Source organism: Ornithorhynchus anatinus, chromosome 21, assembly GCF_004115215.2.
Source record: "Ornithorhynchus anatinus isolate Pmale09 chromosome 21, mOrnAna1.pri.v4, whole genome shotgun sequence".
Lineage (NCBI taxonomy): Eukaryota > Metazoa > Chordata > Mammalia > Monotremata > Ornithorhynchidae > Ornithorhynchus > Ornithorhynchus anatinus.
The window spans coordinates 13284989-13301024 of NC_041748.1; the positions used below are offsets into that span (position 1 = coordinate 13284989).

The window sequence follows — 16036 nt, forward strand, 5'->3', positions numbered from 1 at the left end:
GAGAGATTTCTTCTTCAGAAGGGATTAGTCCACAGTGTCAAAGCCAGTCAAAAGGTTTGCGGAGGATTAGGGCAGAATAGAATCCGTTGGCTTCGGCAAGAAGGAGTTTCATCGGTGACCTTCAAAAGGGGAGCTTCGGGGGAGCGAATGGGGCAGAAATCAGATTGTTCAGGGTGAAGAGGTTGAACGAGAGGAAGTGAGCCCATTGTTAGGTAGGGATTGTCTCTATCTGTTGCCGAATTGTACTCTCCAAGCGCTTAGTACAGTGTCTGCACATAGTAAGCGCTCGATAAATACGATTGAATGAATGAATGAATGAAAGTAGAGGCAGGGGGCAGATTTTCCTCATAATTACCCTTCTCCCCCAGTAAAATAGGTAGAGATTCTGAAGAGCCTGTTGAGTTTACATCTAGTTTCTAAATTCTGGTATCCCCTTTCTTTTTATAAAATTTCTTCCAGGGCAAGTAAAATGGATGTGTCAACCCCTGGTTGATTTTATTTTATTATTGCTACCAGACGAAGCATTGTATGCTCTTATCCTCATTTAATACGAAAGTGATATCTTTATTTAGCATCTTCCTTCTTGACATTTCCTCGAGAAGAGTAGAAGCAGAGATAATAGTAATAGAAAGAATAGAAGTTATAATAATAATTGTGGCATTTGTTAAGTGCTTACTATGCACCAGGTACCCTACTAAGCACCGGGAATAATCAAGGAAATCGGGTTGGACACAGACCAGGTCCCGTGTGGGGCTCACAGTCTCAATCCCCATTTTACAGATGAGGTAACTGAGGCCCAGAGAAGTGAAGTGACTTGTCCAGGGTCTCACAGCAGACGAGGGGCAGAGCCAGGATTAGTCAGAGTAGTTGCTTGGTATTTATTGAACCCAGCGTCTAGGCTATAAGCTCGATGTGGGAAACTCTGTTGAACTGTATTCTCCCAAGTGCTCAGAACAGTGCTCTGCCCACATTAAGTGCTCAAGAAATCCCACTGATTGATTTAATCTCACTGATGCAATCCACAGTATTTAATGCTTAGGAAAGTATGGGAGAAAGAGATTACAATCAATGTAAGCTCATTGCGGGCAGGGACCGTATCTGTTTATTGTCACAGTGCGCTGTCCCAAGTGCTTGGTACAGTGCTTTGCAGACGGTAAGTGCTCAATAAGTACAATGGAATGACTGAATGAATCAGTCAATCAGTTGCATTTAATGTGTGCTTATTGTGTGCGGAGCACTGTTCTAAGTGTTTGGGAGAGTGCAATATAGCAGAGACATTCAAACGTCTACTCCCTTAAGAGCTTACATCCTAACGGGGGAGACAGGCCTAAAAATATTTTGCTATTAGAGTAATCAGAATAAATAAACGAACGTACAGCTGAACAGACATAAACACAAGTGCTGAGGAGGAATACAAATGAATGCCTAAATTCTACTACAGAAGTACCCCTGTTTTAGTCTTGATTGATTTTTGGTGCGGGTGGGTGTGTGGATGGGAGAAACTGAAGCGAAAGGACTTGCCCGGGCTAGTAAAAACCTCGAGCTAGAACCAGGCCTCCCGACTCAACACCAACACTTTTCCCATCAGCTACGCGGCCTCCCGAAATTAGATAAACTGGCAGGAGCACCCCCGCTCCATGTCTGTGGAATTCCTGCAAACCGAGAAGCCAATTCAATGGCAGAGAAACCCTGTTTCGGAAACCGAGGCCCCCTTTCCGCCGAGCAAGAAAGATTCACCGAGTTGCAGAGCCAGGATAAACAGAACAAAGCAATGCTTCAGGAGAATGGCTTCCATCTGCCCCGGGAGGTTATCTGCTGCGGAAAGCGTTGGCTTTTTTGCTGAGAGTTGACAAAAATTGTGTTATTACACTCTGTAGGAAACGATATATTGCAGTCTAGATTTCCTGCAGAAGTTTACAAACCACTTGGTGCAGATATTTGATTTTTCAGCAGTCTCGACAGTATTTGTTTGGTACATGCGTGTTTCTTTTACAGATTTTTTCTTTCTCTTGGAAATGTTAATTTGATTTGTGATTTGTGCTTCCTTCCTTTTCACGTCTCTTCTCTCCCAAAGAAGGATATTCATTCTATGTTGGTTTTGTTTTTTCCTCATCCGAGCTCAATATTCCAGCAAATTTTCAAGCTTAATTTCCTTGCAAGTGGTAATTGGGTCTGTTCCTTAAATGATACCCTTTGTGATTGAAGCCAGTACTAAATGCACCCTGTGCGCCACAAAAACATCTTGATGATTTGTAAAAATTGGTCAACCTATTCTGAATTGCGTTATTAAAAAGGAGAGAGTGATAACAGTCATAACAGTTAAAATAGGTGATTTTGGCCTTGTTTCTCCACCGTGAGGGAAGCCAACCTTTCGACACACGGAGTCTCGACCAGTTCATGAGATTTGGCCTTCGTCAGTGGGTTCGGGAAAGGTCTTCCCGGAACGTCCCTCCTGAGATAAAGCCTCGCGGGTTTGCTGCTACGGGCAAGTTATCCTGCCCTTAATGGTTTGTTTTTTTTTCCCCCTTTCCTGAAAAAAACCACAGTACCAAGGGATGATTGGAAGAAGGAAGAGGGAGGCTCCTCAGCTCTCTTTTCTCTGTACCGAGCAACAACAGCATTTGCATGGCACTACCCACTCGACCCTGATCCAGATGAAGAGAGCCATTGAGGTAAAAGAAAATTCGCTCATGAGGTGGAATCCGGTTGGGATGGATGCACAGAGGCTTCAAGGGGGGTGTTCATTGAGACAGAATGGGACAAACCAAGCCAGATTGCCTTAAAAAGCAGTGACTCTGTAGACCAAGTCTGTGTGCCGGGAAAACGTCTACCAACTCTGTCGTATTGTGCTCCTAGCACAGTGCTCTGCACACAGTACCTGCACGAGAAACACCCATTGATTGAGAGATGGGAGAGCCCCAGAAGCCAAATTAGCTTTCCATGCTGCTCTTTTGGCCATTCTCCAATGTCATATTGCAAAAGGATGCTTTTAACTTTCAATTCAGGGTATTGTTTTGCTCTTTCATTATACTCAAACAATATGCGCAGTAACCAAGATTGAAAATGTGATTAGGGTTTCCACAACAAAAACCCTCCCTGTAACATAATTAGGCAGTTTCCATTCTCACTAGGATGTTGGATTGAATGGTGCATATTTTCATGTACACCGTATGCTGTCTTTACTTCATAATGATTGAATATGGGTATTTTTATATCGGTGCTTTGCCTCCCACCGAATAAAACTGCAGGCCTGTTGTAGACAGGGAATGGATCTGTCAACTCGTTATATTGTACTCTCCCAAGCACTTAGTTCAGGGCCCTGCACATATAAGCGCTCCATAAATACCAATGGTTGATTGATAAATTTATCTAGAACAAACCAGCCATAGCAGAGTGCAGGTACACAAATTGTGGGAAAGCACAATGGACAGCAGAGGAAGTATTCGTGTGTAATATTGTATTTCAAGTTGTTCTGCCATTAAAAATCTAGAAATGATGTCTAGAAATGACTAGACATCGTTCGCTCAACCCGGCAAGTAGCTTTTTGCTGCACCGTATTTCACTGTACATAACGTTTCTTTACTACATCGTCAGCTGTATCAATACGTCCAGCTCAACCAAGTAACAGTATTTTTGAGCACCTCCCATGTTCAGATCACTGAATGAAGTCCTTGGGAGAACAAAGATGGGCAAAAGACACGTTCCCTGCTCTCAGAAGCAGCACGGCCTGGTGGGAAGAGCACGGATTTGGGAGTCAGAGATGGTGGGTTCTAATCCCGGCTCTGCCACCTGTCTGCTGTGTGACCTTCGGCAAGTCACTTATCTTCTCTGTGCCTCGGTTATGTCATCTGTAAAATAGGGATGGAGATGGTGAGCCTCATGTGGGACAGGGACTGTGTCCCAACTGATTGCCTTGTATCTATCCCAGCACTTAGAACGATGCTTGGCACATAGTAAGTAGTCTAATGGAGGAAATTAGCAGGCACAAACCATTTACCAGTAGCGGGAGGAAGAGGATGAAACCACATCCGTTATTTCTGCCGACAGCAGAAATTTGGAAGGATGAGCAGACAGATAAGGGTGCCTACTATAAATTGAGACTCTGCGTAAGGGCTATTTTTTACGGTATTTGTTAAGCCCTTACTATGAGCCAGGCACTGTACTAAGCACTGGGTTAGATACAAGTTATCAGGTTGAATACAGTCCACGTCCCATTTTACAGATGAAGAAACTGAGGCCCGAGAAGTGAGGCGACTCGCCCAAGGTCATACCGCAGACAGGTGGTGGAACCAGGATTAGAAGCTAGGTCCTTCTGCCCCCCAGGACTAGGCTCTCTCCGTTAGGCCTCCCTGCTTCTCATCAGGGAAGGTGATAGGGTCTAAGGGCAGCCGTGACTTGAGAAGGTGAGACTTCATCAAGGAATGCTTCCTGGAGGTGGTGAATTCCAGGAGAGCTTGGACAGTGGGATGAGCGCTAGTCTGGCATATTTGAAACTGTAATTTACATATTAATATTGATGTCTCTCTTCCCCTTCTAGACTGTGGGCCCGTTGTGACCTGGGATTGTCTGTATCTGTTGCTGAATTGTACTTTCCAAGCGCTTAGTACAGTGCTCTGCACACAGTAAACGCTCAATAAATACGATTGAATGAATATTCTCCCAAGCACTGAGTACAGTGCTTTGGGCTCAGAGCAATCAATATCAATTCATCAATATTTTAATGGCATTTTTTCAATGCTAAGTGCCAAGCACTAGAGTAAGTTTTGGGGTAGATACAAGCTAATCTGATTGGACACATTCTGTGTCCCATATGGGGCTCAATCGATTAATCAATCAGTCCGTGGGGTTTATTGAGCGCTTTCTATGGGCAGAGCACTTGGGAGTACAAGTCAACAGAATTAGCACATGTTCCCTGCCCATAATGAATTTACATTCTAGCGGGGAAGACAGACGTTATTATTTATAAATAAGTAATTTGTAAAATATTATTTAAGGATATATCCCTAAGTGCTGTGGGGTTGGGGCAAACATCAAAGTGTCCAAAGGTCACAAATCCAAGGGCAGAAGGGTTCGCAAGTTGGGGGAAGAGGGCTTAATCAGGGAAGGCATCTTATTAATAATAATATTTGTGGGTACAGAGATGGTGCAGGAGAGGAGAATAGAACTCCCCATCAAAGTGCTGCGACGCTAGGGAAGGCAAGCCCTTTTAAAAGCGTACCTTGGGGTGGCATGGAGGGTATTAATCCCATGGTCTTCTGTGGCCAGGCAGGGCAGAAGCCCCCACCCCTGGGCTGCTATTCCAGGATTTCCCGCTCCACATTTTAAGGAGACGCTTTGAGAAGTGAGAGAAAACAAGAGCAGAGGTTGCTGCCTCCGGTGAGCAGCTCTTCCCTCAGAATAGGTGATGGATCGACTGGCAGAACGGGGCTCCTTCTCAATGTATTCCCCTTCAGCAATGGAAATCAATCACTGGTTTCTATTGAGCACTAACTATACGCAGAACACTGTAACTAAGCCCTTGGGTGAGGACAATAGCACAATTAGACAGATTCCCGGCCCACAACGAGCTCGTTAATTGTTCAGATTATGTTCTTTACTCCTTCTTTTATAGGAACTGAAGCGAGATCTGAAAGAGCTTCATTCTTCTTCCCTTATGCTTGTGAGAGGTTTTCAACAGCAGTGGGAAGACTGTCTTTATCAAATAATGGCAACGGTCCACGGGTTACAGCTCCAAAAGGAAGCTCTTCAGAGTAAGACTCAGTACCCATAAACCGGTCTGTCTCACTACTAAGGGACCTCATTTTCTTTCGGTTCTGGCAAACCTTCCCTCTTAGGTTTAGCGCCATTGTTTTTCTTCTGTTTCACCCAAATCTCAAGGGTCTAAAGGTGGGCAATGCAAAAAACATACAAGACTAAGAAATTAAGTATTTTCAGAGTGCTGCCTAAATTTAATGCAAATCATACCTAAATCAGGCCGATTTTTCTCCCTGTCGACGTGTGGCTGTCTTTTTCTCTCTCTGTGTGTGGATCTGCCCAGAGATAAAGTAGGAATGCCCCCATTCTGCTCCACAAGAGAGACTAAAAACCATTTTCTGTTGTTCTGTCTGAGTGGGGACTCTGGTTTTAGATGTGGTTAAATTTATATTTCAAATTTCACAGCTTTAGGTGACCACCTTCTGACCCCTCAAACATCAGTAGCTGGAAAACAAATACTTTAACCGAGTTTGCCGAAACACGAACGTTGAAAAGAAGGGTGGAAACCGGGGCATTGATCAGTAGTATTGATTGGGCAGAGCACTACACTAAGCACTCTGGAGAGCTGTCCTTAGTTTTTGAGGACGACGCTGCTGACGGTAAGATCCTCTCCATACGTGAGAATGTGGCTGGAAAGATCAATGCATGACGATAGTTGCCTGTCTTATTTTTGTCCACTTCAACATAGATCTTTTCTGCGTTAATGAGACTATTTCCCTTTTCATGCCATCCTCTTCATATCCTTGTCTTTCCAAAGCTTCTGCTCAAGGGGACCAAACCATCTCTCAGTTGCTGTCCGCCAGGCTAGCCCATCCGTTGCTATTTTGCTTTGTTTGAGACTCTGCTTCATTATGTCTTTAAGCAGTCAGTCAGCCCTGTGACCCTCTATCCTACCGTCATCCATTTTTCTCACGTCTTGCCAAGCGGAGCTGGGTTGCGGTGAACATTGCTTCAGTGTGAGTGAGCTGACTGTGAGCCAGAATTTTAATGTTGATATTCTTGCCCTACCATTTGATGTTGAGTAGGGCTCATAGTCCCCTCTCAGGGTTGCACCTGGAGAGTTTCCAGTACTCTACCGATCTCGGCTACGGGAGGGAGAGTCAAGTAGAGGCCTACCAGTTCCATTCTTCGCTTGGCCAGTGGCTAGCAAGTGGAAGGCAATCTGCTACAAGTCAAAACTCACCCCAGCTGGGCATCAGCGACATGGGAGAGTGTTGAGGGTGGAGATTTGAGTTTACTGCGCAGGAGGCGGCAGTGGTAAACCACTTCTGTATATTTACCAAGAAAATTCTGTGGATCCTCTACCAGAAGGATTGCAGGTGGACTGCGGGGTGTTCTGGGAGAGATGAGTCTGTGGTGTCGCCATGGGCCAGAACGACTCGACGGCATAAGACAGGACAGGGGTGCATAGTTGGGTGGTGAAGCTGGATGTGTCCTCCGAAATAGGTCCGAGTCTCCCGGCCACGTAGGAGGTTGGATCTCACAATGGATTTTTAAGACCTTCTACTTGATTAAGAGTTTGAGGCCTCCTTGATGCTACACTCTATTCTTCGGTCTTCTGAAAGCCATGCTGGCCTGATGTAGTTTTCTATAACCATGTCTGTCCACGCATCACTGAGGGGTAAGCTGCCTAAGTATCAGAATTCAGCATCACTTGTCAGTGAGTTAACCTTTGCTGGTGTGTTCTGTTTTCCAGAGGTAGGGTTTTATATAAACTGAGTTTTCCTCGGGCTTGTCGAAAGTCCAAGGTTGCGTGCTAAATCTACCAGGTAATTCACTTTCCATTGCGTGTCGTCTTCTGAGCGCTGGTTTCAAGAGCGAAGTTATCTGCATACAGCAGTTCTGTCTCAAAGACTTTTGAAGATGCTCATAGTCCAAAGCTGAAGATGCTTAATGTCCAGTGAGCTGGAAGAGTTTCCAGTAAATCAGAATCATATTTTACAGATCCTCTGTTGCATCCTCAAACATAGAGGAGGTTGAATAAAACTGCTTTCCAGCCCTTTTGCACCCAAGGCACCTTCCATTCTGATTCACAGAACTCTTCCTTGTTCCTAATAATAATAACAACAGTATTTGTTAATCGCTTACTATGATGTGCCAAGCCCTGTTCTAAGTGCTGGGGTAGGAGAGATTACCTTCTCCCTTGGACCTCAGACTCCCTCCCCTTTCATTTACAACAGTCCATCGCTCTCCATATCTTCAAACCCTCCTAAAATCACACCTTCTCCCAGAGGTCTCTTCCTGGGCAATTGACTTGCCTCCCAACTCAAGCATTTAGTATGGTGCTCGGCACACCATAAGTATTCAGTCGATACCACTGATTGATTGATACAGGGTGCTCTCTTTTGGTAAAAAAAAAATTTTTTCAAGCTTTTCAGGCAAGAGCAGTGGCTCTTGAGCAGTCTTTGCAGGAAGTCAGTGAGCGATACAAAAATGAAAAGCAGAAGAGAAAAATGCTTCACAACAATTTGGTGGTGAGTACTGTTAATGATGAACTAGTAGAACCTCGTGGCTCTAGTCAATAATATTGTACTATCCCAAACACTTAGTAATAATAATAATGGTATTTAAAAGCTTACTGTGTGCCAAACACTATTCTAAGCGCTGGGATAGATAGAAGGTAATCAGGTTGTCCCACATGGGGCTCATGGTCTTAATCCCCATTTTCTAGAGGAGGTAACTGAGGCACAGAGAAGTGTGCTTGCCTAAAGTCACACAGATGACAACTGGCAGATCTGGGATTAGAACCCATGTCCTCTGACTCCCAAGCCCATGCTTTTCCCACTAAGCCATGCTTGATAGTGCTCTGAACATAGTGAGCCCTCAGTAAATACTGCTTAACTGATTGATTAATAATCATATTGTGGCCACTGTAAGTGCTTATTGTATGACAGCTGAGATCCACATGATTGAATGATTATTTTTCTCTAGATCTGTAATCGTAATAATAGTAATAAATAGCAATAAAAGGATCTGTTCTCAGTCGTCACTGCTGATAGTTCCCAGCTCCCATTTCCTTGGCTCAGCAAAATGTTCCTAATTGAAGACAATCACCTTTACTAGGTTTAATATTTCTTCACTGATTTTGCCCACTACTTCTCTCTTGGCATGGGGTTTCTGTATCGGTACATGAAATCTGAATGATCTCTTTTCGACGTAGGACTTGGGCCGGCGATTTGTTTCCACACTCTCTGTGCTCTTTCTCCTGTCCCCTCTTGGAGAAAGGGAGGGGAAAAGTATTTTGTTCCCTATTCAGATTGGGAAGTCTTTTCCAGAGGAGAAAGCATTCAAAAGGCCAACTCTTCCTTCACTCATACTGGGAAAGAGTTGAGGGCTTGGTCTGTTCACTTATTTTTTTTTCCCCCAGAAAAATACGACCAAATATATGTTTATAATAAATAAAAATAGGTTGTCCCTTTACAAAACAGTACAACACAATTCTTAACTTCAGGTCTTTCTTAATCTAATAATAATAATAATATCAGTGGCATTTGTTAAGCACGCGCTGGGCTGGGTACAGGTAAATCAGGTTGGACACAGTCCTTGCCCCACATGGGGCTTGCAGTCTTAATCCCCATTTGACAAATGAGATAACCAAGGCACTGAGAAGTGAAGTGACTTGTCCAAGATCACACAGGAGACAAGTGGTGGAGCTAGGATTAAAATCCTTGGCTTCCTGACTCCAGGCCTGTGCTCTATCCACTATGCCGTGCTACTTCCCTAAAAATCTAAAAGGACAAAGACATACCACACCAAGGGCAGGGAAAAGTGGGTGAAAAGTTTAAGGTGCCAAAGAGACACAGGTGGCAGGTTGAAGAAATTAACACACAGTTGCACCCTTAGTCTTTTGTACTGAGTGGGAAATATTTTTGGTGTTCTAGGAGCTAAAAGGTAATATCCGAGTACACTGCAGGATCCGGCCTTTACTGCCTTCTGACACTCCATCTGACGACTCAACCTCAAGGGAAAGGTAATTTATTGTTGAAATAATGTTTATATCGATTCATTAACGGCCGAGAGACCTGGGCGATTCTGTGTGTGTGTGTTAGGGGGAGAGAGAGAGAGATGTAAGGAAGGGAGGAAGGAGTTCATACACACAGTAATTCATACACTTAGTTACACGCAGAAACTTTTACAGCGTTCCTTTTTTGTCTTCCCAAAATATGCAGCTTTGTCCATTAAGTACAGCTCTCTCTTTGTGTTCATGTCCTCCCTTGTCCAGGATCCATTTGGAAGAGGTGGTACACGCTCCTGATGATGTGAGTAAATTTCTAAAAGGAAATAGATTCATTGTGAATAATGGTATTTGTTAAGGGCTTACTATGTGCAAAACACTGTTCTAAGCGCTGGGGGCGGGGGGTACAAGGTGATCAGGTTGTCCCACGTGGAGCTCACAGTCATAATCCTCATTTTGTAGATGAGGTAACTGAGGCACCGAGCAGTTAAGTGACTTGCCCAAAGTCACACAGCTGACAAGCAGCGGAGCTGAGATTAGAACCCATGACCTCAGACTCCCAAGCCCATGCTCTTTCCACTGAGCCACTCTGTTTCTCTACGGAGCCAAGTCCTCTGTGTCTATGACAGAAAATCCGAATCAGTCCCTGTGAGGGGGTGGGAGGGGGGAGCCCACACCCAGAGGAAGGGGTTGGAAAGGCTTCCAAGTGAAAGGAGCCAGAATCGACACTTCCAAGTCCTGGATTACAGCTCATCTGGGGTCCCTTGAGCAGGGCCATTTTGGGGGCTTCCTTCAGATGGCAAGTCACCCAATCAATGGTATTTGTCGAGTGCTTACTGTGGGCAGAGCACTTGGGAGAGTACAGTAGAATTGGTTGACATGATTTCTTCCCCCAAGGAGCACCGACACTGTCCTCTCCTGGTTCTCCTTCTATCTCTTTGACTGCTTCTTATCAGATGCTTTCGCGGGCTCCTCTGCCTTCCAGTCTCTAATCGGGTCCCCATCGCCATCCACTCCCTTAAAGAATGCATTCGCTCCCTTGGCTTCAACTATCGTCTCTGCACAGATGATTCCCAAACCTGCATCTTTCATTCTCCAGAGTCTCGCATTTCCTCCTGCCTTCAGGGCTTCACTACTTGGAGGTGACTCCCACAGCTCCAATTTGACGTGTCCAAAATGGAACTCTTCATCTTCCCATCAAAACCCTGTCCTCCTTCTGCCTTTCCTATCACTCTCCCAAGAGCTTAGTACACTGGTCTGCCTCTAGTAAGCGCTCAGTAAATATGATTGATTGACTGGATGATTATTCCTCAAGTGGTTTTCCATCGACCTCCACACCAAACAGAAACTTCTTAGATCATCTTTAAGGTACTCAATCATCTCTCTCTCCCTTACCTTGCAGATTTCCTACTACAGCCTAAATCACACATCCCTGTCCTCTAACACCAACCCATTCGCTGTACCTTCATCTCATCTACCCCACCACCAATCCACTGTTCACATCCTCCCTTGGACCTCAAACTCCCTCCCCTTTCATATTCAACAGTCCATCACTCTCCCTATCTTCATACCCTCCTAAAATCACATCTTCTCCCAGAAGCCCTCCCAGACTAAGCCCTTTAAGTTCCCTTATAATAACTATAATGATGATGATGGTATTTAAGCTCTTATTATGTGCCAAGCACCGTTCTACCTGTTGGAGTAGATAGAAGGTAATCAGCTTGCCCCACATGGGGCTCACAGTCTTAATCCCCATTTGACAGATGATGTACCTGCGGCACAGAAGAGTTAAGTGATTTGCCCAAAGTCACACAGCTGACAAGTGGTAGAGCCCGGACCAGAACCCACAACCTCCGATTCCCAAGCCTGTGCTCTTTCCACTAAGCTACGCTGCTTCTCCTATCCTCCCTTTTCCTTATCCTATCCTCCTGTCCTTATCCTCCCTCCCCTCTGTGTTGACTATGAATTTGACTGTGTTCCCTTTAAGCACTTTGATAGTCTCCCGAGGCCCACAACACTGATGTAAATATTCTTTTACTCTACTATGATCCCATCCCTAATCTATTTTCATGTCTCTCTCCCCCTATAGACTATAAGCCCCTAATGGATAGGGAATAGGTCTACCATCTCTGTTATATTGTACTTTCTCAAGTGCTTAGTGTGGTATTCTGCACACAGTAAGCACTAAAATAATTGCCACTGATTGATCGAGGAGATGGACGTTAAAATAAATCACAGCTCGGAAAAGCAGCATGGCCTAGTGGCTACAGCGTGGGTCTGGAAGTCAGAAAGTTCTAGATTCTGGGAGTCAGAAGCTCTGAGTAAATATCACTGATTGATTCCCAAGCTGAATTCGTTGATGAAAAAATAAGCTGTAATAAAGAAAGTTATCAATTGCCATTCGCATTTTCAGACTAATATTTCCACTATGCAGCCTTTCTCAATTTCATGGTGTTTGTCAAATACCTGCTATGTGCCGGACACAGAATTAAGCTCTGGGGTAGATACAAGCTGATCTGATTGGACGCAGTCCATGTCCCATGTGGGGCTCACAGTCTTTATTCCCATTTTATAGATGAGATTAAGGCACAGAGAAGTAAAGTGACTTGCCCAAGGTCACACAACATTTCTAAATGCAAATAGGATATACTGGGTATCTCCTGCAACAAGACCTTGAGCCATCTGTGGAATAAAATGAAATATAGTAGTACATTTTTCTTTTGTTACAGGATATAAATTCCTTAACTCTTTGTGTCTCTGCTATGGTACTTGAGGTCAGTGAATCAGTCGTATTTATCGAGCGCTTACTGTTCGCAAAACACTCTACTAAACTCTTGGGAGAGTACAGTATAACAATGTAGCAGACACACTGCCTCCCACAACGAGCCTACTGAACCTAATATTATGTATAGGATTTTTCAATTAAGGTTCATTTACTGTTACAGTTAAGTCTTTCCTTAAAATAGGAAGCAGTAGCCTAGGTGTGGGGCGTTTTTTCAGTTGGTTTGTTTTTAAATTGGACCATTAATGATATTTTAAAGTAGTTTCTGGGACTTGAGCTCTCAGCTTTGATGCCGGCATCTGGCCCAAATTGGATCCATGGAGTAACAGGAAACGGTGTGTTTTGGTGAACTGAGAGGTCTCTCTGCTCCCTGCCCAAAATCTCTTTGAGAGATATGCGGAAACCCGCCCGCAAGTAGAATCCCTTGTCGGCATTGCTGTTTTCAGGTTTTCTCTTTCTTTTCCTTGACATCCTACTTGGAAGGGACTTGGCTTGATATATCAGTTAGGAATGCTCTGCCAAAGTATCTCCAATTTCAAAGAAGTTGTCGGGGCAAACCAAAGGAGATCGGCTTCTTGATACTGATGATTGTCGGGTTAGGAAATGAGTAACTCGGCGGACCACCCTTCCCTTTCGGGACTAACTGGGAAAACTTCCAATCTCCTCCTTCTGAAAATTCCACAGTGACACGGGAATCCAGAAAGAAACAACCAAAAAAAAAATCCCTTGAGTCTTCAGACTCAGAGATTTGAGGTATCTTCTCCCTTCTCATCCGGGTAAATAATAGTCAACGACCTGAGATTGTGCAAGGTTGTCACGATTATTCTTATTACTGTTCTTATCATCATTATTGCTATTATATTTGTTTAAGCTCTTACCATGCGACAAGCACTCTTCTAAGCACTGGGGTAGATACAAGTTAATCGGGTCAGACGCAGTCCCTGTCCCACATAGGGCTCACAGTCTAAGTAGAAGTAATGATATGCAGGCACTAAATCTCCATTTTACAGATGAGGAAACTGAGGCACAGAGAAGTTAAGTCACACAGCAGACAAGCGGAGGAGTCGGGATTAGAACCAGGTCCTCCGACTCCCGGGTCCATGCTCTTTCCACAGGGCCATGCTGCTTCTTTAATGGGTTTGACGTGGAAGAAGCCCTCCGATTTCTAGTTTCTGTTTATTACATCGTAATAATGGTGGTATTCATTAAGCATTTACCCTGTGCCAGCACTATATACTAAGCGCTGGAGTATAAACACTTTAATCAGGTGGGACACAGGCCCTGTCCCTCATCAAGCTAACAGTCTAAGTATTGAGCACTTACAGCGTGTAAGGAGTATAGGAAGAGTTTGGGAGAATACAGTGTAACAGTGTCGGTAGACATGCTTCCTGCCTACAAGGAGCTTTCAGTCTAGAAGGGGAGACATACAATACTATAAATAGATAAATTGTGGCTATGAACATACGTGCTGTAGGGCTGAGGGTGGTGTGACTAAAGGGTACCAATCCAAGTGCAAAGGTGGAAGCAGAAGGGAGAAGGAGTAGGGAAAATAAAGGTTTAGTTTGGGAAGGTCTCTTGGAGGAGATATGATTTTAAGTAAGTAAAAGTATGATTTTGAAGTTGGAGAGAGTGATGGTCTATCTGATATGAAGGGGGAGGGAGTTCCAAGTCAGAGAATACAAAAATGAAGAATGTAAATAAGGATAAAAGAATACCATGAAATAACAATCCAATATAGATGATGGGAATGACTTATCTATCCTGCTACCTTCCCTGTACCTGGATCTGGTTCTGGGTTGACTGTTAATTTTACAGAGGAAGAAGCTGGGGCACGGAGAAGCCAAATGACTTGGCCAGTATCACACAGCAGACAAGTGGCAGAACAAGAATTAGAACCCGGGTTCCCTGTCTCATAGGTCCAAGCTTTTTCCACCAAGCCGCGTTGCTTCTCCAAACAGTTCTGAAAACATTTGTGCCTTTTCGCCTTCCATCCCTGACCACTGTCTCCTTCCCCTCTGCCTTCAAACATTCTCATGTGTCTCCTGTCTTGAAAAATAAAAAACCTCCTCTGCTTCCCATTGGCCCTTCCAGCTATCGTCCCATCTCTTTCCTCCCATTTCCCATTCCTGTGTTCTAGTCCCGGCTCCTCCACTTGTCTGCTATGTGACCTTGGGCAAGTCGCTTCACTTCACCGAACCTCAGTTTCCTCACCTGTAAAATGGGGATTAAATCCCGCTCCCTCCTACCTAGAGTGTGAGGCATGCAAGACAGGAACTGTGTCCAACCCAAAAACCTTGTATCTGCCCCTGTGCTTAGAACCGGGCTTGGTACACAGTAAACACTTCTCAAATACCGTAACAACAACAGCGAAAGAGTCCAGCAATGGGTCGTACATGCCCTCTACCTCCACCTCCCCATCCTCTGCTTCAGTTATTGCTAGTTTCCCATCATTTCAGTACTCCCCTTACTCCATCAGGTGATAGGTGTTAAAGGAGAGCAGTTTTAGCTGTGCGTCAAAAAAAATGCCAATATTCTCCTGGACTGACTTTCGGTGCATTTTGAACTAGAGTAGAATTGATCATTCATTCATTCAATTCATTCAATCGCATTTATTATGCGCTTAGTGTGTGCAGAGCACTGTACTAAGCACTTGGAAAGTACAGTTCGGCAACAGATAGAGACAATCCCTACCCAACAATGGGCTCACGGTCCATAATAACGTCTTGGAATCGTCTCTGCCACTTGTCGGCTGTGTGACTGTGGGCAAGTCACTTAACTTCTCTGTGCCTCAGTTCCCTCATCTGTAAAATGGGGATTAAGACTGTGAGCCCCACGTGGGACAACCTGATTCCCCTATGTCTACCCCAGCGCTTAGAACAGTGCTCGGCACATAGTAAGCGCTTAACAAATACCAACATTATTATTTGCTCTATTTTATAATCCTTGTGCTTGTCCCTTGAGTTTTTTCCATTTTTCTCATACTTCCAACCCAAGTTTTTGCTGGGTTGGAATGACACTCCTCAGGGTTTAAATCCATATGAAAGTCACACCAAATCACTGGGATTACAATTCTGGCTTTACTTTAAAGGAATATGAACCTAATCTGATAAACATTAAAATGAAAATGTATCCCGAAGAGCCTTCTTGCTGGAACACTTTCTTGAATGGTAATTCTCCTCTTCACTCCTCTCCCACTACTCTGGTTGGTTTCTCTCTTGTCACCCTTCTCGCCTTTCCTCATTCTTGTCTCCTGCTGCTGGGGCGGTCACTCCAAACCAAGCGTATGGGCTTGGGAGTCAGAGGTCATGTGTTCGAATCCTGACTCCGCCACTTACCTGTGTGACTGTGGGCACGTCACTTAACTTCTCTGTGCCTCAGTTACCTCATCTGTAAAATGGGGATTAAGACTGTGAGCCTCACGAGGGACAACCTGATTACCCTGTATCTACCCCAGTGCTTAGAACAGTGCTCTGCACATAGTAAGCGCTTAACAAATACCAACATTATTATTATTATTATCCTGTGGAGGGGTAAGAAGAACATAG

General features: G+C 44.4%; 1 long non-coding RNA gene across 1 annotated transcript; it reads left to right on the forward strand.

The window, feature by feature from the left end:
• Positions 1 to 8081: 8081 nt before the first annotated feature.
• LOC120639059 lies at positions 8082 to 10018 on the forward strand. Its single transcript, XR_005661233.1, has 3 exons — positions 8082 to 8228; positions 9636 to 9724; positions 9977 to 10018. It is a non-coding gene; the product is annotated as an uncharacterized LOC120639059 (long non-coding RNA).
• Positions 10019 to 16036: the final 6018 nt, after the last annotated feature.